This window comes from Cervus elaphus, chromosome 1, assembly GCF_910594005.1.
Source record: "Cervus elaphus chromosome 1, mCerEla1.1, whole genome shotgun sequence".
Lineage (NCBI taxonomy): Eukaryota > Metazoa > Chordata > Mammalia > Artiodactyla > Cervidae > Cervus > Cervus elaphus.
This window is the reverse complement of record NC_057815.1, coordinates 44,198,639-44,225,775: the sequence shown is the minus strand read 5'-3', so window position 1 is coordinate 44,225,775 and position 27,137 is coordinate 44,198,639. Positions and strand designations below refer to the sequence as shown.

Sequence of the window (27,137 nt, the reverse complement as noted above, 5' to 3'; positions counted from 1 at the left end):
TTCCTTAAAAAATTACAGATAGAACTATCACATGACCCAGAAGGGATTTCCCAGGTGGCACAGTGGTAAAGAGTCTGCCTGCTAATGCTGAGACTCAGGAGATTTAAGTTTGATCCCTGGGTCAGGAAGATCCCCTGGAAAAGGAAATGGCAACCTACTCCAGTATTCTTGTCTGGAGAATCCCATGGATAGAGGAGCCTGGTGGGCTATAGTCCATGGGGTCACAAAGAGTCGGACACGACTGAGTGAGCACACACTCACAAACGTGACCTAGAAATCCCACTAGTAGGCGTATACCCTAAGAAAACCATAATTTAAAGACACCTGTACCCCAGTGTTCACTGCAGCACTATTTGCAGTAGCTAGGACTTGGAAACAACCCATGTGTGTCGACATGTCCATCGACAGATGGATGATGAAGATGTGGTACATGTAAACAATGGAGTACTACTACCCAGCAGTAAAGAGCTGCACTCCTACAGGCTAAGACCAGAAAATCCACTTTCTGGCTTTTTCCGACTTTCAGAGACTGCTGTCATTCCCAGCTTGTGGCCTTTTCCTCTGTCTTCAAAGCCAGCAATGGAGCATCTTCAGATCTCTCTCTGACCTCTTGTGTCTCCTCACACTCCTGCTTCCCTCTGCTAAGGACCCTTGTTAACCCTTATAATAACCCTTATTATTATTCAGTTCAGTTCAGTTCAGTTGCTCAGTCGTGTCTGACTCTTTGCGACCCCATGAATCGTAGCACGCCAGGCCTCCCTGTCCATCACCAACTCCCGAAGTTTACTCAAACTCATGTCCATCAAGTTGGTGATGCCATCCAGCCATCTCATCCTCTGTCGGCCCCTTCTCCTCCTGCCCCCAATCCCTCCCAGCATCAGGGGCTTTTCCAATGAGTCAGCTCTTTGCATGAGGTAGCCAAAGTACTGGAGTTTCAGCTTCAGCATCAGTCCTTCCAATGAACACCCAGGACTGATCTCCTTTAGGACTGACTGGTTGGATCTCCTTGCAGTCCAAGGGACTCTCAAGAGTCTTCTCCAACACCACAGTTCAAAAGCATCAATTCTTCGGTGCTAAGTTTTTTTCACAGTCCAACTCTCACATCCATACATGACCACTGAAAAAACCATAGCCTTGACCAGATGGACCTTTGTTGGCAAAGTAATGTCTCTGCTTTTTAATATGCTATCTAGGTTGGTCATAACTTTCCTTCCAAGGACTAAGCATCTTTTAATTTCATGGCTGCAGTCACCATCTGCAGTGATTTTGGAGTCCCAAAAAATAAAGTCTGACACTAATAATTCAAGATGATCAAGATCCTTAATTCAACCACTTTTGCCAAGTCCCCTTTACCTTGTAAGGTAATAATTCACAGGTTTTGAGACTAGGAGGGGAACATTTCTAAGAGGGGGTGTTATTCTGTCTACCACGTAATCCTCTTCCCATCCTTCTTCCCCCACATGTACTAAAACCAACATTAAAAGTGTGTCTGGAAAATTCTGTGGGCTGAGCAAACCTCTGTCCACTAGTGAATGAAGCTTATTGTAAAGGTGTACTCCATGAGGGAGAGAAGTGGGTTTCAGTTACAAATCAAGGGAATGAATATAGATGTCAGAAAGCACTTATTCAGAGGACTGTCTAACAGAATTACAGAGGGGGAGCCTCAGCTGAAAGGCAAAGAATGCAGCTTGATGGTTAATGTCATTGACCATTAAGCCAGGCAGAGAGGAATTTGAAACAAGCCCTGCTACTTTTTAACTGTGTGACCTTGCACTTCTGTACTGTAATGTAATGTGCATGCTCAGTCTTGTCCAACTCTTTGCGACCCCATGGACTGTAGCCTGCCAGGCTCCTCTGTCCATGGAATTCTCCAGGCAAGAATACTGGAGTGGGTTGCCATTTCCTTCTCCAGGGGATCTTCCTGACCCAGGGATCAAACCCGTGTCTCCTGCATTGGCTGGAGGATTCTTTACCACTGTGCCACTTGGGAAGCCCATAGGATACCATTAAAGATATGAAATGTGTGTGGACTTCCCTGGTGGTCCAGTGTTTGAGACTCTATGCTTCTACTGCAGGGAGCATGGTTCGATTCCTGGTTGGGGAATTAAGATCCCTCATGCTATGCAGCATGGCCAAAAAAAAAAGCAAACAAATTTTTTGTGGGAATTGTGAGGTAGCATCAGGAAGTTCTGAGACTCTCATGACATCAGAATGTGTGGTCCTGCCCAGAGGAAAGGTTTGGAAGAGATGACCTTGGAGGAAATTTGGGGTTCCTTGAAGGTAGGGCCCCATCTATGTGTGTTGAGGCCCTGAGTATATATTCAACCAACTCTTGGGTGAATTCAGAGCTGACTGCCCTTTGGCAGGCCCCCATACCTCCTGATGACCAGCAGAGCAAAGCTGCGACCTGTAGTAGGGCCCTACAGGGATGCAGATTAATCACCTGCTGACCCTGAGGACCTAAGGAGCAGGGTGGGACCCGGGCTCCTGGAGGGGCCAGGACTCCTGATGACTGAGAGCAGGGCAGCAGGCCCTTCTCTCTCAGCAGTGGAAAAACAGCCACCCCAGCACGCGCCGGCCGCACTCTGTGTCAATATGCTTAATGATTTGTGACGTGATTGATACAGAAAGCGAACTCGCTATAATCCATCTGTTGAAGAGGAAGTGGGCGTTCAGGGGAAATCAGGACGACGTGCGCCCTGCTCGTTGCTGGGGCTAGGCGTGCGGGAGGGGCCATTTCTGACACATCTCCCGGTCTCCAGCCCAGGGTTGCCTGGGAAGAAGGAGCCTAGGAAAGACCACACATCAGGTAGTGAGGGGACAGAGCTGGAGGGAAGCAGCTCAAAGTTATGGACCTGGGAGCTGGAAACCCTCGCTGCTCTGTGCCTGCGCCCGTGAGCTAACTGGACAGCTCCGTCCTCCTGTGCCTGCCCGGGTCCCCTCGTGTCCCTCTCAGGAGCCTATGTGTGTGCTTCCCTGCTCCCGGCTCACGAGGACAGCCTTCAGAGGATTGCTCAGGGGCTCCTGGAGCCACCTGACCTGGCCGTCCCCGGAGGGTGACAACCTATTCAACCCCACCCTCCACTTCTGGGACAAGGGATACAAAAGCCTTTGCTTCAAGATGAAAAAAAAAAAACCTCCTTCAGTGTCTTCGACATTCCAGAAGTTTCAATGTGATCAGACTGAGGCTGAGACGTCACGTGAAATCACACCCTTCCTTGGCTTCCTCCCCTTCCCTGTTCAAACGGGCTCACTACCTGATTCATTTCTCCAGGTGGCACTTCCCTAAGAAATAAGTAAGGACCCTGCTCAGACTTCTTTTTCTCAGGATCTATCTGCTTCTAGGGAACCCAAGCTCGGACAGCCCCTAAGCAAAGCTGAAAGAGGCTCATAGGTAGCTGCAGGCAATCCACAGGCTCTTTCATTTCTATCAAGTGCTATGGTGTGATGGCCCCGCCAGGACTGTCAGGTCCCGAGGACCCATGCCAGTGGCCAGAGGCTGCAAGCCAGATCATCGCAGAGCCTGTACGAGGCGTTGGACTCATGCGTGTGGGTGTGCACATCCAAGCACCCAGGTCTGGTGCTGGGCGGTTTGTCCGATCTCCCACCCCAGCCCCGCTCCCTGCCTACTCCTGCCAAAAGTGAATTTGCTTTCCTCTGTCTGCTGTGCTTGGACAGATGTTAAATTTGTCATTTAACTCACATGCCCTGAGTACATACACTGGGATGACTGTGTCAGCTCAGGCTACCCTAGCTAAATACCATGGATGGGGTGGCTTCAACAACTGACATACATTTCTCACAGTTCTGCAGGCTGGGCAAGTCCAAGATCAAGGTGGTTACAGGGTTTGCTTCATGGTGAGAATGCTATTCTGGCCTGTGGATGGCTGCCTTCCTGCTGTATGCTTGCGTGGTCTTCCCTCGGTGTGTGTGTGTGTGGAAACTGTGAACTCCAGTCTCTCTTCTTATAAGGACACAAATTCTATGGCATCAGGGCCCTAACCTTTTGATTCCACCTAACCTTAATTATATCCATAAAGGTCCTAGATCCACATACAGTCACAGTAGGGGCTGAAGCTCCATCATGTGAATTTTGGGAGGACACAATTCAGTGCGACAAAGCCTTTTTGAATGAAGGGAACTTGAAAGTAACTTAGTTTGGTCTCTGGGTTTTGCTTAGAATCCTGTAGTGCCAAGGGCTCTAGCCTAGGTATAAATCTGTGACCTGCATAACCCATAAAGAATTGCCACAAGTCAACAATTGGGAATTCACTGTTAATGTGGATAGTTTCTCAAGACACACTCTTTTACTGTTCAGATTTCCTTGAGTAAGGGAGAGGAAAAAATGTGTGTTCTTTCTTTCCAGAATACTTTCCCACACCTGTTCAGAGGGGTCAGTCCCTCATTTGTTCATTCACAAGGTGAATACCTACTGAGCATCAGTTGTATGGACCTCTGTTGTCTTGGTTGCCCAGGCATGCAATCAGGCCTGGCCAATCAGAGCACTGCATCACCATGGCTATATAATTAGCTCAGAGGTGGACAGGTGATCGATCTGGTCCAATGATAGTGAACCTCAGGGTTTCTGTTTGACTGTTGGAGAAGTAAAACTCTAACCTGCTGGAGACAAATTGGTGAAGCTATAGGTCTGGAACTGTGGGCAACCATGTTGCTAACCACAGGGAACCTGAGACAAAACTAATACATGGATGAAAGCAGATCTAAGAAACAGAGACCACATCCTAGTGATGTTGTTTAAGGCCCCAAGTCCATCTGTGCCTGGAGCCAGACCCTGGACTTTCAGACCTATGCGCCCACATGTTTCTTTTCACTGAGGATAGCTATGCTTCTTTTGTTACTTTTAAACAAAACTGATGTTCTAATAGTGGGGATGTGTGCATGACAGGCCACACTGAGCGGTGAGAAGGTGTAAGGGCAGTGAGGATGCATGTTCCCTGGGCTGAAAGGTCGGAGTCCTTGTTACACTGAAGAGACTGGCAGCAAACTCCTATTAGAAAGTAGCAAACTTGGGTTGAAACTGACTTGCTTGAAAGCAGAAGACTGAAAGTCCTATAGAGCCTCTCAGGCTTGACTAAGAGAGCTACTTTCTGCCCATGACCTGAACTCCAAACAGCTGAGAAGCCAAAAATACTGAGGCCTGCAGGATTGAAAAGCTAAATTATCATTTCCAACTTAAAATTAATGTGAGTAAAGACAGGAAGGTGGGAAATTGCAGAAATCAGATCGGGACCTGGGAATACACGTGTCCCCTAGGCTCTTCGCTGGTACCTCCAGTGACGAGATCCCACTCAATGAAAAGGATGCAACTGGGGCCAAATAAACCCCTCCCACCCCCAAGCAATTGTTTCACACGACCTTAAGGATGTGCACTCCAGGATGGAGGCCAGGAAACTGCTGGCCTGGAGGATGGGCAGAGAACTCATCAGACAATACAGTCACAGGCTATGCCTTAGCGAGATTTCTGGTTTCAGGTACTAACCACGGAGCAGACCAGAAGCAAACACCCACAGCCTACTAAGGACCCAAGAGAATGACTCTTCAAAAGAAACACCCAGTCTGTCCAAAGACCTGCATAAGATGCAATTGTCTACGGCAGTCCTCAGGTTCCCCAGTTCCTCACTGAGCAGAAGAGCTCCCTTTTGGAGGGTGCATCTTCCTCAGGGTCCATCTCAAACGTGGCTGTGGAAGGCAGTGGGCAAGGGGGACCTCTCAGAAAACACACGGAAGGACAAAGAACCTCGCTGTCTGTGGGCATAGAGAGGGCCGTGGGGTGAGGTCTGGTCTGGTACCCTCTGTGCATGCTACCTCCCAATCTCTTCTCCACTGTGCTCATTCTGTTCCCTCCCCACCATCATATACTGCTGATGCCGTAGGGGGCAGCAAGGGGATGCTATTGTGTCATTTAGGCCAAGACCATAAGAGGCCACATCTGAAATGACCAAGAGAAAAGCACGTCTTGAGGGGCAGAATTCTGTAACGTCCAATGCCTGGGCTCTGGTGACAGACTGCTTCCTTTGTTTCCTCACTTCTTCACTTCACAGCCACATGATCATGGTAAGTTAATTAACATCTTCGTCTCTCAGTTTCCTCATCCATACGGGGTGATGACAGTGATGGGTTACACATCTTGGGTCATCTCTCTGTGGCTGCCATCTTGCTACCACATGCGTGCTGAGACAGAGGCCACCGTGAAGAAGGCAGTGGGGCTGGGAGGTGGCATGAGATCAGCTGTGGTGATGTTGGGTTAACCCTTGCTCCACTCTTGTGCCTTCCTGGTTGCTTAAATGGAGAATATATTTCCTTTATACTGAGCTAAGCAAATGGATTATTGTCACTTGCAATCAAAAAAAGGCTAGCTGATAGACCTACTGTGTGTGTTAATTATTAGATGTACAACCCTCACCACTGTGCCCACTCTCAGGAACTTGAGATATGTAATGCTGCGTGGAAGGCATTGGGATAGGGAGGCCTACATGAAGCATAGCAGGTCTGAGGGATCAGGGGAAGTGTCCTTGGGTAGGTGACTCTTGGCCAAGTCCTGAAGGAATGGTCAGAGCCAAGATGCAGGGAGGAGAGGAAGAGAATGTACCATCCCGTAATAAAATTGTTCATCCCTCACTCACTGGAGGTTGGAAGGATGGGCTAGCAAACAGCTCGCTGGAAAAAGAGGATTTGTGCCTTGACTGGGAGATTGAAATCCGACCCTTGCGGTGGGGAATATGCCCTCAGACACCACCATCGTAGTCCCTAGAACAGTATCACCAACTGATGGCTCTTCAGTGCTTTGGTTTGAGCTTGGGTCTTGTCTGGCCTGAACCATGTTTAAAATTTTTAAAAATGTGTTGCCAATATTTAAAACCAAGACTGTTCATAGAAAAGTTTAAATTGGGGGCTTCTCTTGAAGGCTTGACAGCACTGGTCCTGCATTCCCACTTGTCAACTCTGGGCTGGCTCTGAAATATAGTGCTGAAATATAGTGCTCCGTTCATGTAGGACTCATGTGTTCCTGGGCCCACGGCATCCTGCCTATTTCTTTCCCTTACAGGTAGGTCCCTATAGGTATTTGAGTTTGCACACCCCATTATAGAGTAAGGGTGTACTGAACATGGATTAGGCTGCATGAGCCACTGGGTGATGCCCAGGACAGCGGTCCCCACCTTTTTGGCACCAGGACTGGTTTTGTGGAAGACAATTTTTCCACGAATGGAGAGGAGGGTTTCAGGATGATTCAAGTGCATTACATTTGTTGTGCACTTTATTTCTACTGTTATCACGTCAGCTGTACCTCAGACCATCAGGCACTAGATTCCAGAGGTTGAGTGCACCCATCCTAGGGAATGAAACAGACCTGAATGGGTGGAGGCCCCTTTCTGTGTCCTTTCTTCTGGGTGCTGGTTGGGGCTGTGTCCAGCTGAAGAGTAGATTTGGAGACTCTGGGTTTGAGCACATAGGGTTGAGTTGGACAGAGGGAGTTATTTGATTTTATACCATTCAAGGCCCCCTGGGCCAGCAAATGGAACCTACCACATGCTCCAGTTTAGCCTCCCAGGCTTCTGCAGTGGAGATTGGAGACAAAGCCATGGCTGATTAAAAAAAAAACAAAAAACAAGACCTTATTTATTTGTCTTGCTTTCCTCCTTTGTATTTGTTCTATCTACTAAGGGCAGCTTTCAGGTATTCCTGGGTCCCCAGGTCAGAGTCCATCATAACAGCATCATTGTGCATGCATGCACATGTGTGTGTGCATAGGCCTATTTGTACGTATGTGGGTGTATGTGTGTTGTTTGAATGTTTACTTGACATTTGTTCTTTTTATTTTAAATTTGGGTTAGATTTCAATGCTATTAACTTAAAAGTGTCATTTAAATCCAAAGTTAAGGTTGTTCATAATAGTCTTGTACACAGCCTTTCCCCTAATTTTATTGAGGTGTAATTTACAGCCCTATTTTGAGTGTGTAGAGCTCTGTGAGTTTTGACAAATGTTTAGCCTCATGTAACCAGCACCACAATCACAATATAAACATTTCCAAAATCCCAGAGTTCCCTGTGCTCCTTCCTAGTCAATCTCCCACCACTCCTGACCCCAGTCAATTATTGTTTTGCTTTCATATCATTTTAGATTAAATTTCTTTTCCCCCCCAGAGTTTTGTATAAATAGAATTAATACTACTTCCTCTTTTGTATCTATTTCACTCAGCATGATGTTTTTTTGAGATTCATCCATTTGGTTGTGGAATATTACTTTTCTTTTTCCTGAGTATTATTCCATTGACTGTATAGTGACACTGTCATTTACTGATCTAGTCACCTATTGATGGACATACTGTTTCCAGTTTTTTATATTACTGATACAAGTAAATCTACTATGAACATATGTATATGGATCTTTGTGTAGACACACATTTTAATTTCTTTTGAGCAATACCTAAGAGTGGAATGGGGTGGGGTCTGTGGTAATTGTATGTTTAGCTTCTTAAGAATTTGCCTATTTTTCTAGCATAGTTATTGTACATTTTTATTCTCCTACCAGGAGTGGATGAGTCCACCATGTGAAGCGATACATAGAGTTCCGCATCCTTCCAGCCTTTGGAGTTTCCTTCTTTTAGAGTTTAGCCATTCTAATGGGTGTGTAGTGGTATCTAATTGTGGTTATTAATTTGCATTTCCACAATGACTAATAATGTTGAACATCTTTTCACGTACTTATTGGCCATATGTAAATCTTTTTGCACATAATAACATCTTAATACTGCTCAACCTCTAATAGAGGCCATAGAAGATTATACAGAAAATTAGTTCACAGCATGGCATATCAGTTCATGATGTAATGAAGAGGACAGATAAAAAGATGTAGGTGTGAGAAGGAGGAGAGGTAACATCTGATCTCTGAGCTGAAACGGTGAGGTTGAGGTTTTTATCATTTTCTCAGAACTAAGCAGCTGGGGCAAGTGACTGGAAGGGATCTCAGACCTGTTTCTGTGACGGGAATGCTTCAGTGCTTGGCTAGTGGCTGCCTCTCTGTTGGGCTCCCCGGGGAGGGGGGGTGGGGGGCAGGTAACTGCAGAGTGGAGCGTTGACAGACACTGTGGCAGACTCATGGCATTGCTTCCTTTTGATGAGTTAGCTTGTTCCTGGACATATGTTCTGAGCCTGCCCCATCTCCAAGTCCATTGAGGCCACCTCTGCCCTTGGTGGGAGAGTCAACCTAAACAGGACCTGGCCCTCAGTCTCCCCCTTGTGGTGGAGGCAGGAGTGAGCTCGGTCTGCTGGTCATGCCCACAGGCCATTGAGTGGCAGGTGATTTGGTCTGTGCTCACAGGTGGCTGGACTCAGTCCTGTGAGATTTCCACTTCGAGGCGGGCAGATCTAATCCTGCCATCACTCAGAGCTTTAACTCAGCCTGGATGAACTGTTGGACCTCAACGCATCAGGCCCATCCACTGACCAGTCTGTTCAGTGTAAAAACAGCTTAGATTGATTTTTTTTTTTTTTTCAGTGACTAGGTCTGCTGTCTGCACCAATCAAAATGAGATTTGGCTCCAGGAAGACTGAGCTTAAGGAAGGAATGTCTTGTTCTTTGTCAGTTTGGCTTATCTTCTGTTCCAAGAGCTCATGGGTTTGTCATCTGCATCAAAGTGCTCGTGTCTTCTGCCACTAATTGGCTGTGTTATCAACATGGCACAGTGAAAAAGTCAGTGGTTTTGGAATGTACTGGGACTTGGGTGTAGTCACAGCTCTGTCACTTACAAGCAGTGTGACCTCGGGCAAGTCTCTCTAAGACCCCATTTCCTCTGTAACATGGGGATAGTAAAATTTACCTCATTGTATGGTTTCAATAATTAAATTTGCCAATGGACTTGGTGCTGAGCTATTTTGCTGTTTGTGCTGGCTCTGAGCTTCATGCTTCTGCCTCTGCAAAATATGTAAGTTGGATCAGGTGACCTTCCAGGGCCATCCTGTTCTGATATATGACTCTGAGAAAGAGATCGATGCTCTCATCCAGATCACCAAGTAATTTTTCCTGGCAGCATATTATGTCTTAAGAGGGATGGACACAGTAAGACATGTAAACAGAAAATTTTGGTTTCTATAAATAGGAGGAACTTTTAACCTTAATGACAGCCAGTTTAATACCTACAAAGTATTCAGTACTACTCCTGGGCTAAACTCCTTTCTTCTTCCTGCCCACTCTCCAGGCAGCAGCACCATCCCACAGGTCCATACATTTGAGTGAACAATCCACCAAGACAAAACCATGTCTCAGATTCAGTGGTCCCCTCTGTCTGATTCAGAAGAGTGACCTTGTTGTACCTCCTGTTTCTCTTTCATCCCAGGCATTCTACAGGCCTTACTCCTTTCCTCCTGGTGTCAAAACTGTGACTTATCCTCTCAAATGCCCTCCGGGGTCCTCCAATAGGAGTTGGCAGGATGAGTAGCAAGAATTATTATTAATTAGTGAAAATATGTATCATCACATAATTGGAGTGCATAATTGATGCTTCACTGCTGCAGGCAGAAATAGAGGGAGAGATAGATGAAAGCCAGGGAAGAAGGAGGCCACCATAGATCCCAGCCACTGTCTAGAATGAGAAATAGGGAGGATTTGGAGCTCCTGATACCTGCAAAATGTGGACTGACCAAAGGTCATGAGCTGGGGGGCCTAACAATCAAAAAAGCAGGGGACAAACAAGCCCTCAGTGTTAGCAGGCGATGTAAATAGAGCTGCTTCCCCAAGGAGGTCATTTTAAGCCCACATTCTGAGCCTGCTGGGGTGAGTGTGTGTGTGTGTGTGTGTGTGTGTGTGTGATAGCAGCATCAGATTTCTAATGAAAGAGCTCAGCTGATTTCTGCAGTAGCCCAGGAAGAGATGATAGCACATTCCTCGTGGCTGGCTTCCGGACTGTCCCCTGATCTCTTGTACTTTGGAGTCTTTGTCGCTCTGTCAGCATCCAGGCAGAGCTTGCATCCCCCTCCTGGTCCCAAGGGCTGGATTATTATAAATGAGTCGTGATGTCTAGGATCTATTTGTTTCAGGGCTCATTTGTTGGAAGAGGAGGAATAAGGTAGCCAAGAAGAGTGTCTTCTCAGTATATTGCACTCAAATTTTCCTCTGCTCCACTGAAGGTGTGGAAGGAGGTGTGTGTGTGCAGTGGGTGGCTAGGGGCTGGGGGACTGGGGCAGGATGGGACAGGAAGCAGGTGTGGGTCATTCTCGGAAGGGGGAAACAAAACAATAGAGTAGGCACCATGTGTTGAATGCTTCTAGTGTGTGAGGCACTGTTGTTTTTGTTTAGTCACTAAGTTGTGTCCAATTCTTTTGCAACCCCATGGACTGTAGCCCTCCAGGCTCCTTTTCTATGGGATTTCCCAGGCAAGAATACTGGAATGAGTTGCCATTTCCTTCTCCAGGGGTTCTTCCCAACCCAAGGATTGAACCCGTGTCTCCTGCTTGACGGGTGGCTTCTCTACTGCTAAGCCACCGGGGAAGCCGTGTCAGGCCTTGTGCTGGAGATGTGATACCTGCATGAGTTCATGTCATTGTCATGCCCTTCTGTGACGTGGGTGCTGTAATTATCCCCAGGCGTTGGAAGGGAAACAGAAGCCAAGGGAAGAGAAATCACCCGCCGAAGGACATCCAGCTGAGAAGTGATGGAGCCAGGACTCCAGTCCAGGTCCTGCTCCAAGCCCACACCTGCATCCGCCAGCTCATCCTCCGGGTGCACAACATCGTCAGCTCTGCAGCCGCTGCCTCCGCCACCCGTGTTTCACCCTGAGCGAGCCCCCACCAGCACCATAGGCTCGTCATCAGGATCAAATGAGCTCTTGCTTATTAAGTACTCAGATCAACGGTAGGTCCTTATTATTATTATTTTTCTAAATGCTGTTTTTCTTTCTCTGTGCCAGACACGCTGCTGAATGCTGCAGGGCTACAGAGGTAAAACATACTTCCTGCCCTCCGGGGAGCTCCCATTAGAGTTGGGAGGTAGGACAGAAACACGCAGATAATAAAAGGCGATGTGTGATGTGCCAAACACGGCTCATGGAGTCAAAGCAATTGAAGTCCAGGATGAGGAGGGATGCTGCTTGGGGAAAAAAGGGAGGGTTTCATGGAGGAGGACCTACAGCTGAAGGCAGGGCTGGGTTTTTAAAGTTTAAGTTGGAGTGGGTGAGGTCAAAGCCTTCTGGTAGAAATAATGATACCAAAATATCAGCTTCTCCCCCCCAAAAAATGAGAGTGGGATTTTTTTTTTTAATTTTAAAAAATGTAATGCAATTTTAAAGGTTACTCTTTATTTACAGCTATTACAAAATATCGGCTATATTCCCCATGTTGTACAATACATCCTTGAGTCTATCTTACACCTGATAGTTTGTACCTCCCGTTCTTCCACCCTTATGTTCCCCCTCCACCCCACTGGCAACCACTAGTTTGTCCATTATCTGTGAGTCTGCTTCTTTGTTGTTACATTCACTAGTTTGTTGTATTTTTTAGGTTCCACATAGAAGTGATATCATACAGTGTTTGTCTTTCTCCGACTTATTTCACTTGGTACAATAAGGCAGAGGTTTTTGTCTTTTTGTATACTGCTGTGTCCTCAGTGCCCACAAGAGTGCCTGGCACGGAGTAGATTCTCAAAAGATGTAGGTTAAAAGAGTGGATGAGAAAAGGGAACGTTCAGAGGAAGCTGCAAGGTCTGTTTGGGTAAGACCGGCAGACTGATTTGGCCAGAACGGAGAGTGGGCGGTGACGGTTAGAGGAGAGAGGCTGGAAGCAGCATTTAAATGGATCTTGAAGAATGAATCTGATTTTGATAGATGGAGAGAAAGGAAGTCTCTATAATAAAGCCTGGCGTGCCTTCACATGAAAGCCCAGGAGAATAAGTGAAAAGCTTCACCGCGTACAAACCAGAAATTTTTTTCCCACCTGGACACCTGGAACAGAGGCGGTAAAACCGAGAGTAGGGAACAGAAGAATGCAAACCCCAGGCTGGGCTGCGGCACAGAAATAGCAAATGCAGCCCACAGGCGCCGGTCCCATTATCCTGCCCCCCTTCATCACTCACGTCCCCATCACAATTTGCAGCCCACAGTATTCATCTGCTCTAGTTTATGGTAGTGACTTCACTGTGCCAAAGGCTGGTCTCAGATGACTCCTTAAACTGACTGCTTGGCATCTTTAATCTAAGCCATTGCTCAGGGGACTCGGTGTTCCTACTTTCCAACAGCCCGCCCAGGGGTGCTGCAAGAGTGGACTGAGCATTTCTTAGGAAGTGCCGGAACTGCTCACGTGTCTACCCAGCTGCCAGGTTAGACCTTCTGTTCTTAGAGAAGGATGTGTTTTCTATTTTCTTTGCTCCCAGGTGCCTGAAGTAAGCCTGAATTGAGTGATACTAAGAAATTAAACATTTTAGAAAAAGTTCTGTGGTCACAGTAGGCCGAAGTTAATGCTTTCAAATCGAGAATGGGTAAACTTAGAAAGTGTGGGGTGAGATTTGGAGAAGGGCAATCTATTAGTTGATCCCAGTGACACAGGTAAAGGAGTAAATGTTGGGGTGTGCGTGTGTGTGTGCTAAGTCGTGTCGGTAGTGTCTGACTCTTTGTGACCCTGTGGACCGTAGCCTGCCAGGCACTTCTGTCCATGGGATTCTCCAGGCAAGAATAGTGGAGTGGGTTGCCATGCCCTCTTCCAGGGGATCTTTCTGACCCTAGGATTGAACCTGTATCTCTTATGTCTCCTGCATTGGCAGGTGGGTTCTTTACCACCAGCGCCACCTGGGAAGCCCCAGATGTTTGGACAGGGAATGATAAAAACAGAAAAAATATATGGCATCTCTCATTATTTTCCCATAGGACTCTGTTTTAGGAAGTTGCATGGGGGCAAGAGAAATAATGTGTTTTGAAGCTGCCAGATCTGAGTTTAGTCTCTGCTATTTAGTAGTTGAGTGTCTCTGGGAAGTCCCCCAACCTAGTGGTGACACTGGTCAGGAGACATTTTTGGTTGTCACAGTTGGGAGAGTGGGTTTGCTACAGGTTGATGAGAGGGTAGAAGTCAGAGATTCTGCCAAACATCCTCCAGGCACACAGGTCAGTCACCACAGCAAAGAGTTATCTGGCCCCAAATGTTGATAGTGCCTAGATTGAGAAATCCTGTCAACCATAATATGAGCCTCTGTTTCCTCATCTATAAAATGGGGGTGAAGAACAGCTACCTCGTGGGTTGCTAGGAAGATCAAATGCAGTGTGGTGCATTTGTGGTGGGGGTGGAGAGTTAGTCCCTGGCACACAGTAGGTCCTCAATTTGGGTCCTGTCATCTGCTCTCAAGTGCCTTCTTCATTCTGGATGGGAAGAAATTAGAATTCAGAAGCGTTGCCAAGGTAATTACAGGGCAGGGCATAACATTTTGAAGGAACATGAAAAGAGGTGGGATTATTTAGGCTGAAGAAGAAAGGTGGCTCAAAGGTGACTTAATAACAGTCTTAAAGTGTAAGAAGAGTTATTATTTAGGGAAAGATAATCCACTGCTTTCCATCTCCACTGAGGAATGAAAATGAACCATAAGTAGGGTAGAAATAGGCTAGACAGAAGGCAGAACTTCCTGTCTACAAAGGTCAGCTGAAGAAAGAAACTTCTGCAGCGTCTTAAACCCAAGGACTGCTCCACATCAGAATCCATCAGCTAAGATTGAAGAACAGCTTCCTGTGTGTTGGGAGAGCTATGGGAATGGTTGGAGCCAGGTGGGCGTAGGGGAGGTGCGACAGTGGGGATGGAAGGGTCTCTGCCCTCCCATTTGGGGAGCGTGTGGTCGTGGATGCCCTGGGATGCCAGGCCAAGGGGAATGTCCTCAGTTCCACAGGGGCAGAGGTGTGGGCAGGGAGAGTCCCTGGCCCGAGCTATGCTTGGGAAGGTTGATAGTAAAGGTCTGTCGTTTGGGCTAGAGGCATCCCTGGGGGGCAGAGCGGTCAGTGAAGGACCCGAAGATGAGGACTAAGGTTGGGTGGGAGGTAATGAGGGTGGTGGCAGCTGGGAGGAGTCAGAAAATCCTCTCTTGAGCCCTGTTTCCTGGGTGAGCCTCTGATTTCTCCATCAGGGTAGACAGGTTGGCTCCAAGCTGGGCCACCTGCTGATCTCAGCACCCTGGAATCCACCCCGAGTGAGTGCTGGATCCTCTCCTTTCCACTCTGGAAACTTGGAGCATGGCCGGACGCTCTGCCAACCATGGGCTCAGCCGCTGCTGGGGCTCTGCTGGAGGGAATGCAGGTGGCCCACTGAGGCAGGCCGGGATCCCTGCCCCTCATCAGTGGTTTCCTGGGACTGGTCTTACTTCTGGATGGTGATGCTGTGTGGAAAGGGAGTGCAGAAGGAGGCAGGAGCTGGAGGGGTGGGGCCGGGGACTGAGCGCCATCCAGGCCCAGGAGGAGAGCTGCTGACGGAGGCCTCCATCCTGCCTGCTGCTTGGCAGCTCTAAGTTGGTGCAGAGTCCTGGTAGCGCCAGGCCGTTCCCCGGGGCCGCCCCTGCAGCCTGTGGCAATAGGTAAAACAGACGCTCCCCCGGGGGTTGGCTGGAGGAGAAGGAGACGACAGAGGACGACATGGATGGATGGCATCACTGACTCAAAGGACCTGAGTTTGAGCAAACCCCGGGAAACAGCGAAAGACAGGAAAGCCTGGCGTGCTGCAGTCCATGGGGTCACAAAGAGTCGGACGCAACCGAGCAACTGAACAGCAACCCTGGGGTCCCGCCTGAGTAGCACAACTTAGAAGCCTGGACAGCTCCAGGCAGGAAGATCGTGCAGAGGGTCTCTGCTGACGCCTGGGTGTGAAGGGAGGGGTTTGGGTTACAGGCCTGAGTCAGGGCCGACCTGAGGGGGGACTTCCTGACCCAGAGCACTGAGATGCTGCCAGGTGCTGAGACGGGGGCATCAAGAGGAGCGGGGGGGCCTCACCCCCAGGAGGGGCCTCGGAGTCACCTGGGGAAAGTGGGGAGCAGAGAGCTCCTCAGGCCCCAGGCAGACCTAGGGGGGCCTGGCGGAGCAGCACCGGCCCTCTTCAGAGTGGTGAGGTGGCTCTCCCCTCAGGTGAGCCGGGCCTCTACAGCGAGCTCCCCTCAGAGCTGGGACCGCAAAGAGCAAAGAGCTAGAACTTCAGCGTTAGGAGGACCTGCGCTGTGAGTTCTGCCTTGGTTAATAGTTCTGGAACCTTCCGAAAGGCAAGAAGCTCAGCTTCTTCCTGTTTCAAAGGAGGGTGTCAGTACCTCTTTTATAGAGTCGCTCTGAGGAATAGATGAAATAATGCACTGCCTCTGTATGGTTGGTTCTCGACAATTAACATTCTTTCCTTTTCCGTTGCCTCAGGGCCAGGAGTGGAGTGAGCCCAGCCAGGTGGCTTGAGGCGTCCTCTGGAGGCATTCATTCTCAGGTGAATGAATGGGCCCCAGAGTGGGCACCTCCTTCGATTTTGCACCCTGGGGGCATCACTTGCTCATCCTAGTCCCAGCCTGCCCTGCTTTTGAGCAATTTGTCATCTCAGGCACAGGCTCGTTCAGTTCAACAAATTCTGGAGAGGGACCCTCAAAGTCTGCAGAATCTCACAGGTGAGGTGAAGAAGTGAACATGGAATGTGCATGTGATAATCAGAGATAAACCCCGGGGAGACGAGGACCCAAAGGCTGCATCTGACCCAGACTAGAGGGGCAGGGGAAGGGGGCCAAGGAGTAGAGTTGGAAGGAGTAACCAGCGGGAGTTAACCAGCATCACCAACTCTCCTGCAGTGGGATCCCAGCCCAGTTAATCTTGTTCTACCACCAGGAGGACAATTTGGCCCAGGCCTACTCTGAGATCCTAAGGCTGTGCCCACAGGACACCGGCCACCTGTACGGAAAGTGTAAACAGCTCACCAGATGCTTCTAGAGCTCAGAGGGTTGGCATCGCTGAGGTCTGGCCCCCATCAGCCGGCACAAGGCAGCTGCAGAGGAGTGTGGGAATATCCCTGTGGGGAGGAGGATCTCACCCGCCACTCAGCAACAAGGCCACTAGCGGCTCACTCCTCCGGAGTGAAGGCGCTGCAGTCGTGAATCACGCCACTCCCCAACTATTTTGAAAGGAAGCTTCCGCGATGAAGGAGGAGAATTACAGAGAGCAGTGCCAGCGTTGGGAAAACATGCCCAGCTTCCATCGGCAGCCATCACTTCCTTTCTCTTTGCTCAAGGTGCATATGACAGGAGCTTCCGAACAGCGCATAAACGCAGGAAACTCTGTGAGTGTGTGTGTTTGTCTCTGAGCGACTTTCATCCCGCCAGAGGTTCAGTCTGTCTGTAAAATCTGCTTCCTTGTCAGCAGCTGGCGAGGCAGCTCAACAATGGAACAAACTCAGCTGTCTCACTGCCTCCACCTAAGCAAAGCTCACTCCCATCTCTCCCTGCAGCACCGGAGCTTACATTGGTACACCGTTATAGACACACGGCGGAGGGTGGGATCCTTACTAAAGTTTCCCCAGGTTGAGGGCCAGCCAAGAGAGCTCCTCTTCACTCCACCTGCCACCACAGAGCCATCCCCCACCTCCAGCTGCAGCCCTGTAGAAATCCCAGCAAGCTCCAGTGAAAATTCCTATGTGGGTGATGAGCTCTCTCCTGGACAGGGCCATCTAAGGACAGGGAAGTTGTAGAAAAAGACCCCTGGAATTTGCTGCAGACTTTATGATGCCATGATCAGGAGAAATGTTCCCAGAGGCCTTTGACGTCCCTCGCTGTTTGAAGCCATTGTCTGTCTGTGGTAATGACCAGATTCTCTGGGACTGGAAAGACTTTAGAAGTCAGCTGGTTCCCTCTCCTCGTCTCCCCTTCCCTGCCTCCTTTTCCCCTCTTTCCATTCTCAAATCTCCTTTGCAAGTTGGTCATCACCCCACTTGTATCCTTCTAGCAACAGGGAACTCTGTATGTATCAAGGCTCAGGGCCACCTGGATGGTTCTATGGCTTTTCTTCCAATGAACTGAAATTTGTCCACATTGAGTTGATTGCCACCCCTGAGGAGCACAAAAATGGAATCTAATCTATCAGCTACATCACCCTGGATGTCTCATGCAAACCTGAGCCTTCTCTCCTTAGGGAGGACAGCCCTGCTTCCTTAAACTGCTCCTCTTGTGCATTGTTTTATGTTCCTTTGATTGGAAATGAATATCTGAAGGCTATTCTGATTCAGAATTTTTTCTTTCAGGGAATTTAGTGAGCAACGTGGCCAACTTTGAGCCTCGTATGTTGGTTTTTTAAAGCGGCATCATAACTACTACTCCCAGAGTAATTGAGCCCTGCAAACCTTGTCTGCCTGATGACGTCCTGACCAGGGGGAGCCAGTCAGTCCACTGGCAAAACACTCATTCTGCCCAGAACCCGGGCTTAGGGAGTTAATTTTCAAATTGCTGAAGCCCCACGGGCTTCCGGGTGGCTCAGTCAGGAGAGAATCCACCTGCAATGTAGGAGACTTGGTTTTGATCCTTGGGTTGGAAGATACCCTGGAGAAAGGAATGGCAAATCACTCCAGTATTCTTGCTTGGAAAATGCCACGGACAGAGGAGCCTGGCGGGCTACATACAGTCCATGGGGTGGCAAAGAGCTGAAGATGATTGAGCAACTAACCCTTCAGGGGATTCTCAAAGGACAGTGGACATCCTTTAGATGTGAGACTCAGCAGAGCTGACACCTGCACACTGCCTTTGGACTTGTATACAGATCAGTCTGACTTCTTGCACTTTCGCTGAAGTTAAGAAATATTTTTGAGGGTACCCAGGAGGCCCTTCACCTTATTAGGAAATCATTGTTTACAAGAGAATAAACCAGTCTTTGAAGTTGGTGACTAGATCAGAATTCCAGGACAGGAGAGGCCTACCCTTGGCCACCTCTTTGCTGGAGCAAAAACAGTACAGGGGGTCCCCCTTCTCTCCAAGGAAATGCAGTTCAGATCTGCTGGATCTGAACCAGAAAGACTAGCCCTTTGAGGAGCTGTCTCCCTGCTTGAGAGCATCCAATCCCTTCCACCACCTCAGTGCTTGATTTCCAATTTGTTGGTGTTTTCCATTTCACTTCCCTCCCCCTCACCTTTCCTCCCTGCGGAATCATTTGGGGCTTTGATTTTCCTTTGTTGGAATGAGAATTTCCTTCCTATCACAAGTGCACCTCCCTCCTCCCACCCTCATGACATTGTTTAATTCAGCTGTTTCCTGCACCTGGCTTTGCCTCACACCAGCCAGGGGGTGGGCAGAATCACGGCCCGCAGCCCCTGCTTTACCTCCCTCCATGTGAGACCTGGGCCTCTCCAGTTATCCTCCCTTCTGCTGGTGTCAGGATGGAGTGAACTTTAATTACTGACGCTGCTGTGCCTGGAATAGCGGCTTGGCGAAGCCTCCGCTCCGTCCCTGGTGGTCTGCCCGGTATCCTGGCAATAGGAACCTAGAATATTCCCATAATCCTCTGGCTGGTGGAGATCCCAGTCTCTTTCCCTGGACTTCCAGGCAGGACTGTCCCACAATCACTGTGCCAAGTTTGAGGAGGGATGGTGGTGTGGGAGAAGAGGAAGCCTCTTTTAAGAACTGCAGAAAATGAAATTCTATTATCTATCTCCCATGCTCTCCCACTCATGGGGTCTTCCTGTGGCAATGGATTGCGTGCATGCATGCTAAGCTACTTCAGTCGTGTCCAACTCTTTGCAACAACTTGGACTGTAGCCCACCAGGCTCCTCTGTCCATGAGATTCTCCAAGCAAGGATATTGGAGAGGGTTGCTATTTCCTTTTCCAGGGGTGGGAATGGATTGCTCTAACCTAAATCCTAACCGCTGTCATTTTATTTACGGTTAGCAATTATTCTTTCAAAAAATTTTATTTCTTTGGCTGTGTCAGGCCTTAGTGGTGGCACACGGGATATTTCTTTGAGGCTCATGGGCTTCCCTCTAGTTGTGACACATGGACTTCGTTGCCCTGCGGCATGTGGGATCTTAGTTCCCTGACCAGGGATTGGACCCGTGTCCCCTGCATTGAAGGCAATTCTTAACCACTGGACCACCTGGAGGAAGACCTCCAGTAGATTTTTGCCTTTATTAAAGCCAATCTGGCTTTGTTCTCTCACTGTCCTGATCTCCAAGGTTAGTCAGGTGGGCAAGGTGTGGGGATCAGGGTGTTCCTGTCTCCTTCATGGCTTTAATTCATCTCTCTCCATCTTATTTCCATCTTTGGCTCAGGCTCCACAAATGGCTATTTTCCTATTAGCATCTCCTTTGCATCACAATTCCCAGTGGTGATGGAATTGAGATGGCTCCTCAAAGAAAGCACAGCTCTGTGGATCAACTGTTTATTGGGTGTTGAGATCATCATACCAATTTCACTATGCCGAGATTTTGATGTTCTCCAACCTGTAATCCATGGTCAAAAGGATTTCGAAGTGATGAAAGGCCCTGGTCTGCATAAGTAGCCCATCTGTCCATTCACTGAATTATTCATTTGACAAATATTTTCGACTCTCTAGCCCCAGCCAGTCACTGGGCAGAGCATGAGGAAAATGAGCTAAGAAAACATGATTCTTCTTCCCAAGTCACTGTTACAGGCTTGGAGAAGCCATATGTACCCATGTACATGTTATAGTGCCAGGTGGTGGGTACTTTACATGTACAGTGGGAACGGGGCAGCTGTGCCTGGGGCCTCAGGGAAGGCATCATGCAAGAGATGACTTTTGAACCATGCCTTTGAAGGAAACATAGGAGCTCTATGGACAGCTGAGAAGGTGGAGGGAAGACTTGATGTTACATTGTTCAGACCAGCAAGGCACTTTCAATTGCTTTCCCTGGTGTTTGCCTCAAACTTAGAAATTATGAACTATATCGTTGATTCTTTTAATCTAGTACAGTATCTATACAGGGGCTTCCCTGGTGGCTCAGAAGGTAAAGCATCTGCCTGCAATGCGAGAAACCTGGGTTCGGTCCCTGGATCGGGAAGATCCCCTGGCAAAGGGAATGATGACCCACTCCAGTACTCTTGCCTGGAAAATCCCATTGACGGAGGAGCCTGGTAGGCTACAATCCATGGGGTCGCAAAGAGTCAGACAGGACTGAGCGACTTCACTTTCTTGCAGTATCTTCGGTGTGTTCAGCTCTGTGCTCTGGGGCACCTTACAAGTGGCATCAGCTGCTATTCATAAAGATGAGGAACACCAGGCCACACAGAAGGTGCAGGCGGTAGGGCCTGAAATCAGGTCTAGCCTTCTACCCCTCACTGAGGCTAATGCAAGCATCTTCCAGCAAAAGTGTACAGGGCTCTGCTTATTGTCTGAGTTCTGAGTTCCTAAGGGTGCCAAGTGTGCACTAGTCAAAATTTAAACATAAGGAGAGCATAAATCTGTCCAGGGGAGTTCTGATTTTGGTGTCTGCTCTTTAATCAATAGCATTAGGCATTCCAATTGAAAGGTCTTAGTCTGATGGTCTCCCAGAAGTGTCGTTGGTTCTGACATGGACATATTACATGGCTTCCTGACTACCAGAAAGACAGGGCCGGCTTCCCAAAGGAACAGAGATGCTGCTCTCTTTGCATTGTCTTTGGATCAAGGGCCAAAAATGAGCTTGTTTTCATCACAACTTCAAAGCTTAGTGCTGGAACAGACCTTGGTTAGTTCAACGCTTCTGCCCCTAAAAAGACCACATGAAGTCCTTGGAGGGCCACCCTAGCCAGGTGAAAATAGATCCTACTGCCAAAGAGAATCCATGATTTCCTTTCCAGAGGACTCTGAAAGAGCGCCCTTAGTTACATTTAAATAATTCAAGCTGAAGTTTAAATGTTTTTCACTTTGTTCTGGTTTCCTCCACATTTCAGACTTGGCAGGCTCATCATCAAGGAGTTAGAGAGGGAGCTCTCAGTGGAAGGTGTTCTGGGTGGGTTGGTGGCTGTGGGCATCATTCCTGGGGAGCAAAGGAGGTCGGGAGGATCCCCCTGGAGAAGGGGATGGCTACTCACTCCAGTATTCTTGCCTGGAGAATTCCATGGTCATAGGAGCCTGGCAGGCTACAGTCCATGGGGTCGCAAAGAGTTGGACATGACTGAGCGACTAACAGGCAACAACAAAGGAGTTAATGTGCTCAGGCTGCAGCTGGAAGGGGAGTGGCCCGTGGAGTGGCTTCAGCTCAGTGCCCTTGACCTCTCCCCGGAGAGGCCTCCCCGGTCACTGCGCACAAAGCGCCTCTTCCCACTGGCCTGTTCATGTTCTTCTTAGTACTGCTAGCTGCACTTCCGCTTATTTATTACCCATTTCCCCTTGGAACGCAAGCACCACAAGTACAACGCTGTTACTGCTGTGTCTCCTGGTGTCTTATAGGGGCTCAATTAATATGTGATTAAGTAGTTGATTAAAGAATATGAAACGTTTTTGTCTGTACTCTGAAATACAAGCTAGGTACATATTTTTCTGGACTTACAGTGAAAAGGCCAAGTCTGTGAAGCCCTAGGTCACAGAGTCACTGTGAAGACTACCTGAGATAATGTATGTTCTAAACTTGAAAACATTTTATAGACAAGGGCTTCCCTGGTGGTCCAGTGGTTGAGACTTTGCACTCCCAATGCAGGGGGCATGGGTTCGATCCCTGGTCAGGGTGCTTTCGGAGAGGCAGCAGTGAACAGTGACATGAAGCGAGATCTTCACTCCCTCCCCAGGAATTGGACCTGGGTAACTTGGATGAGAACCAGAAATCCTAACCACCAGACCAGGACTCATGTCTGACTCTTTGTGATCCCATGGACTGTAGCATACCAGGCTCCTCCATCCATGGAATTTTCCAGGCAAGAGTACTGGAGTGGGCTGCCATTTCCTTCTCCAGGTGATCTTCCCAACCCAGGGATTGAACCCGGGTCTCCTGGATTGCAGGCAGACACTTTACCATCTGAGCCACCAGGGAAGCCACCTTGGATGGGAACCAGAAATCCTAACCACCAGACCAGCAAGGGCTAGAGGCTAGAAGCTGTTTTTTCCTGGATCTTTGCCCCCATTGAAAAACGCATTTTTCACGGAGGCAGAAACTGTGAATACAGGTTCAGAGTTTATTATTAGACGCAGCACAGCAACAAGTGGGAGAGCACGTGGAGAAATGGTCTGTCAGTTAGGGTAGAAGCAAGACAGAGGTGCGCACCTGGAGAGAAATGAGGTGGTGCTCCCCCGGAGGGGCGCCTTCTAATGGGCCTTCCTGATGAGGAGGAGCACAGCAAAGCAGAGGTTTAATCGTATATAGGGCAGTTCTTCTGGGTCTTTGTTTACCTTTAGCCAATAATCTGGTTTCTTTTTCCACACCTTACCTACCCTGGGGACCTCCCAAGCCTGTGTGTGCAACTTTTCCCGAGATGGATTCCAGTTCAGAGGCTTATGGGGCAACCTTGGCCCATCCCATAATAGGGGAACCAAGATCCTGCATGCTGTACACTGTGGCCAAAGAAATAAAAAAATAAATAAACAATTATATAGATATAAAATGTAGTAGATACACAATGTTTATCTCTACATCCTCTTGTCTTTTGTGGCCCCCATGGTTCTAACTGGCCTGTCAATCACAACAGGCCATAAGGCTAAGCATGTGACCCAGACAATCATCTCTTCCCTTAGGACAGTGATTGGCCCAAGAGTTGATCACATGATCCAAATAGAGCCAATTAGAGTTCTTTCCTGGAATTTATCTATTTGTGCTAAGGGGTGGGGGGCGGGGAAGCTATGAATCAGGGCATTTGAAAGCTATCTTCTCTGTCACAAGGGCATAAAAGCTGTTTTGCAGATGACACAGACAAACAGATGAGATATGGATGGTGAGAGGCTGGTGTCTGATGGCACTGATTCCCAGCTTTGGCTTCTGATTGTTGGATCCCTGGAGCTCTTCATTCTTTGAACTCTCTTAGTTATTTTCCACTTTACAAGCCAACATTTTGCTTAATTAGTTTGAGATGGTTTTCATTTGTATGTAACTGAAAAGATTTATTACTGGTCATTCATTTATTGGTGTTTTCATTTATAAATTTAGTCATTAATATATTTAACAAAGATTTATTGACTATAAAACACCATTGTTGTATAACAAAGAATTTGATTAATCTTTGTTCTTGGTTTCCAGGAGGGAGCTTCTAAACCCTTGGAAGTAGTAGTGTCTTTGCTATTCACAATGGGCCCCTGGGGACCACACCTGAGTTTGTACTAAGGACTTGATTCTGGATGGAGGTTGGTCCTTCCAGAGAAACAAACTCTGTGATTATAGAGTTGGGCTTTGAGTGAAGTGATGTTGGCCTGACCTCCTCTAGAGAGGGAGGGGATTGCATCACCTCGCCAGTGATGCAATCAATCATATCTACATAATGAAACCCCAAATAAAAACTCAGAGCACCAAAGCTCAGTGGAACCTTTTGGCTGGTGAACATACTGACGTCCCAGGAGAACCAAACGTTCTGATTCCAGGAAAAGAGGCTATGGACGCTCTGCATTTGGGCACCCCCCAGACCTTGACTGTGGGTCTTTTCATTTGGCTGGCCCTGATTTGTATCTTTTATCATAAACACATTGAAAGTATAGTACATTCCAGAGTTCTGTGGGTTGCTATGTTTAGTCGCTAAGTTGTGTCCAACCCTTTGTGACCCCATGGACTGTAGCCACCAGTCTCCTCTGTCCATGGGATTTCCCAGGCAAGAATACTGGAGTGGGTTGCCATTTCCTTCTTCTGGGGATCTTCCTGATCCAGGGATCAAGCCCGAATCTCCTGCACTGGCAGGCAGATTCTTTACTGCTGAGCTGCCAGGGAAGCTGTATTAAACTATAAAACCCAAGGAAGGTGTAGAAACTTCTGAATTTGCTGCCAATTTTTCCAAAGAATAGGTGGCCTGAGGATCCCCAAACTTGTGACTGGCTTCTGAAGTGAGAGCAGTCTTCTTGGGGACTACCTCCTTAATCTGCAGCGTCTGTATTAATTCAGAGGGTTTGTGCAGAATTTTACTGCAGTATTATAATCACACATATGACCCAATCACTCCATTGTAGGTATTTACTCAAGAAAAAAGGAAATAAGTAATTTTTCACCAGATGAAAGCTTCATATACAAATGTTTGTAACAACTTTCTTTGTAATAGTCCCAAACTGGAAACAACCCAAATATCCATCAATAAGTGAATAGATAAACAAGCTGTAGAACATCCGATCAATGGAATACCACTCAGTGATAAAAAGGAACAACTTAGCGAAACAAGCAATAACATGGAGAGTCTTAAAATCATGATGCTGAATGAAAGAAATCACACAAAAAAGAGTATACAGTGTGTGCTTTCATTTATATAAACCTCTAGAGAAGACCAACTAACCTACAGTGGCAAGGTGGCCTGAGAGGAGAGGTGGGGAGGGCTGGCAGGGAAAGGTTACGAAGGGCAGGAGGATACTTCTTGGGTGGTGGGTATGTTCACTATTTTGACTGTGGTGATGGATTCTGAGGTGTAGATCCCTGCCAAAACTCATCAAACTGGGGAAAAGAATCTTTAAAAAGAAAGAAAAAAAAGACTGGCTATATATATAACTGATTCACTTTGCTGTACATCTGAAACTAACTCAACATTGTAAATCAACTTTTTCTGTTGTTCAGGCACTAAGTCACGTTTGACTCTTTGCAATCTCATGGACTGCAGCACACCAGGCTTCCCTGTACTTCACTATCTTCCAGAGTTTGCTCTAATTCATGTCCACTGAGTCAGTGATGCTATCCAACCTTCTCATCCTCTGTCATCCCCTTCTCCTTTTGCCCTCAATCTTTCCCAGCATCAGGGTCTTTTCCAATGAGTTGGCTCTTGGCATCAGGTGGCCAAAGTATTGGAGTTTCAGCTTCAGCATCAGTCCTTCCAATGAATATTCAGGGTGGATTTCCTTTAGGATTGACTGGTTTGATCTCCTTGCAGTCCAATTAATACTTCACTAATTTTTTTAATTACAAAATATTAAAAAAGGAAAAAAACCTCATCCAATTGTACATTTGAAATGTAAGTAGTTTATTGTATGTCAATTAAACCTCAGTAAAGCTATTACAAATATCATCATGGTAGGTCCAGTAAAAGGCTGGATGTCCTTATAACATCTCCTGTACCTCTAACTCAGTAAATCCCAGGAGGACTCCTGACTTAACCTCCAATGTGCTGCTGCTCCTGACATGCCCTCTCCCAGTTAAGGACACTACCCTCCACCCAGAACCCAGAAACCCAAGAGCCTTTCTGGACTTTATCCTTTTCTGTCACCATCAGCCCACTGGAAATTAAATTCCAGTGATTCTTTTTCCACTTTAATGTCTCTTAAATTCAACTCCTCCTCGCCAACAGAGTTCAGATCATTATTACCTTACATGTGAGTAGTTATAACAGACTCCTAACTGGGTTTCCAGCTTCCAGTCTTGCTGTCATGCCCACAGTCCCACCTACCCCTGCTTTTGTAAGCCTCCTATGGTATCCATCTTCTACACTGCTTCCAATGAGACATTTCTAGAACCTACGTGTGACTCTGAAGGACCTTAATACATGTTGCTTCTTCCAGATAAAAGGTAGAAAATAAATGTCATTCTCCCTTCTTTGCCTAGATAACACTTGCCTTAAACCATGGCTTTATTATAGAGACCTTCCCATACCCCCAGTCTAGTGATGTATCTCTATGAGCACCTCCTCCTTAGTAGGAGTCTGTGTGCTCACAAATGCTACATTCATGTTAATTTACTGTCTGTCATCAGACTATACTGCTCATGAAAGAATTATGTCTGTTTCATTTACTGCTACTTCCCAGCGCCTTGCTCAGTGTCTGGTCCAGACAGGAGTTCCATAAATATCGTTTGCCAACTCAAGGAGGGTTCAGTCTACTGGGATCGTAGCATCACAGGGACCCAAATATATACATTAAGCAAATTCTATATACCTTAAAGCATGACCTAAACAAAACACTATAGTGGATCACAGAAGGGGAAGGGATCTGGTTGTGGAATAAGGAAGGGCTGGAAGAAGGAAGGGGCAAAGGGAGCCGGGTCAGGCCTTTCAAGGAGAATGAACTTGACAAAGGAGAAGAGGCAAGAATGTCTGCAATGAATGAGGAGACTAGACTA

The 27,137-nt window shown here is 47.6% G+C and overlaps 1 long non-coding RNA gene across 1 annotated transcript in view; it reads left to right on the top strand.

Annotated features, from left to right (window-relative positions):
• Positions 1–11,466: 11,466 nt before the first annotated feature.
• Positions 11,467–27,137, top strand: part of LOC122686945 — a 31,985-nt gene continuing 16,314 nt past the window's right edge. The window contains exon 1 of the long non-coding RNA XR_006339088.1: positions 11,467–11,869. This is a non-coding gene — a long non-coding RNA (uncharacterized LOC122686945). The remainder of the gene's footprint in view (positions 11,870–27,137) is intronic.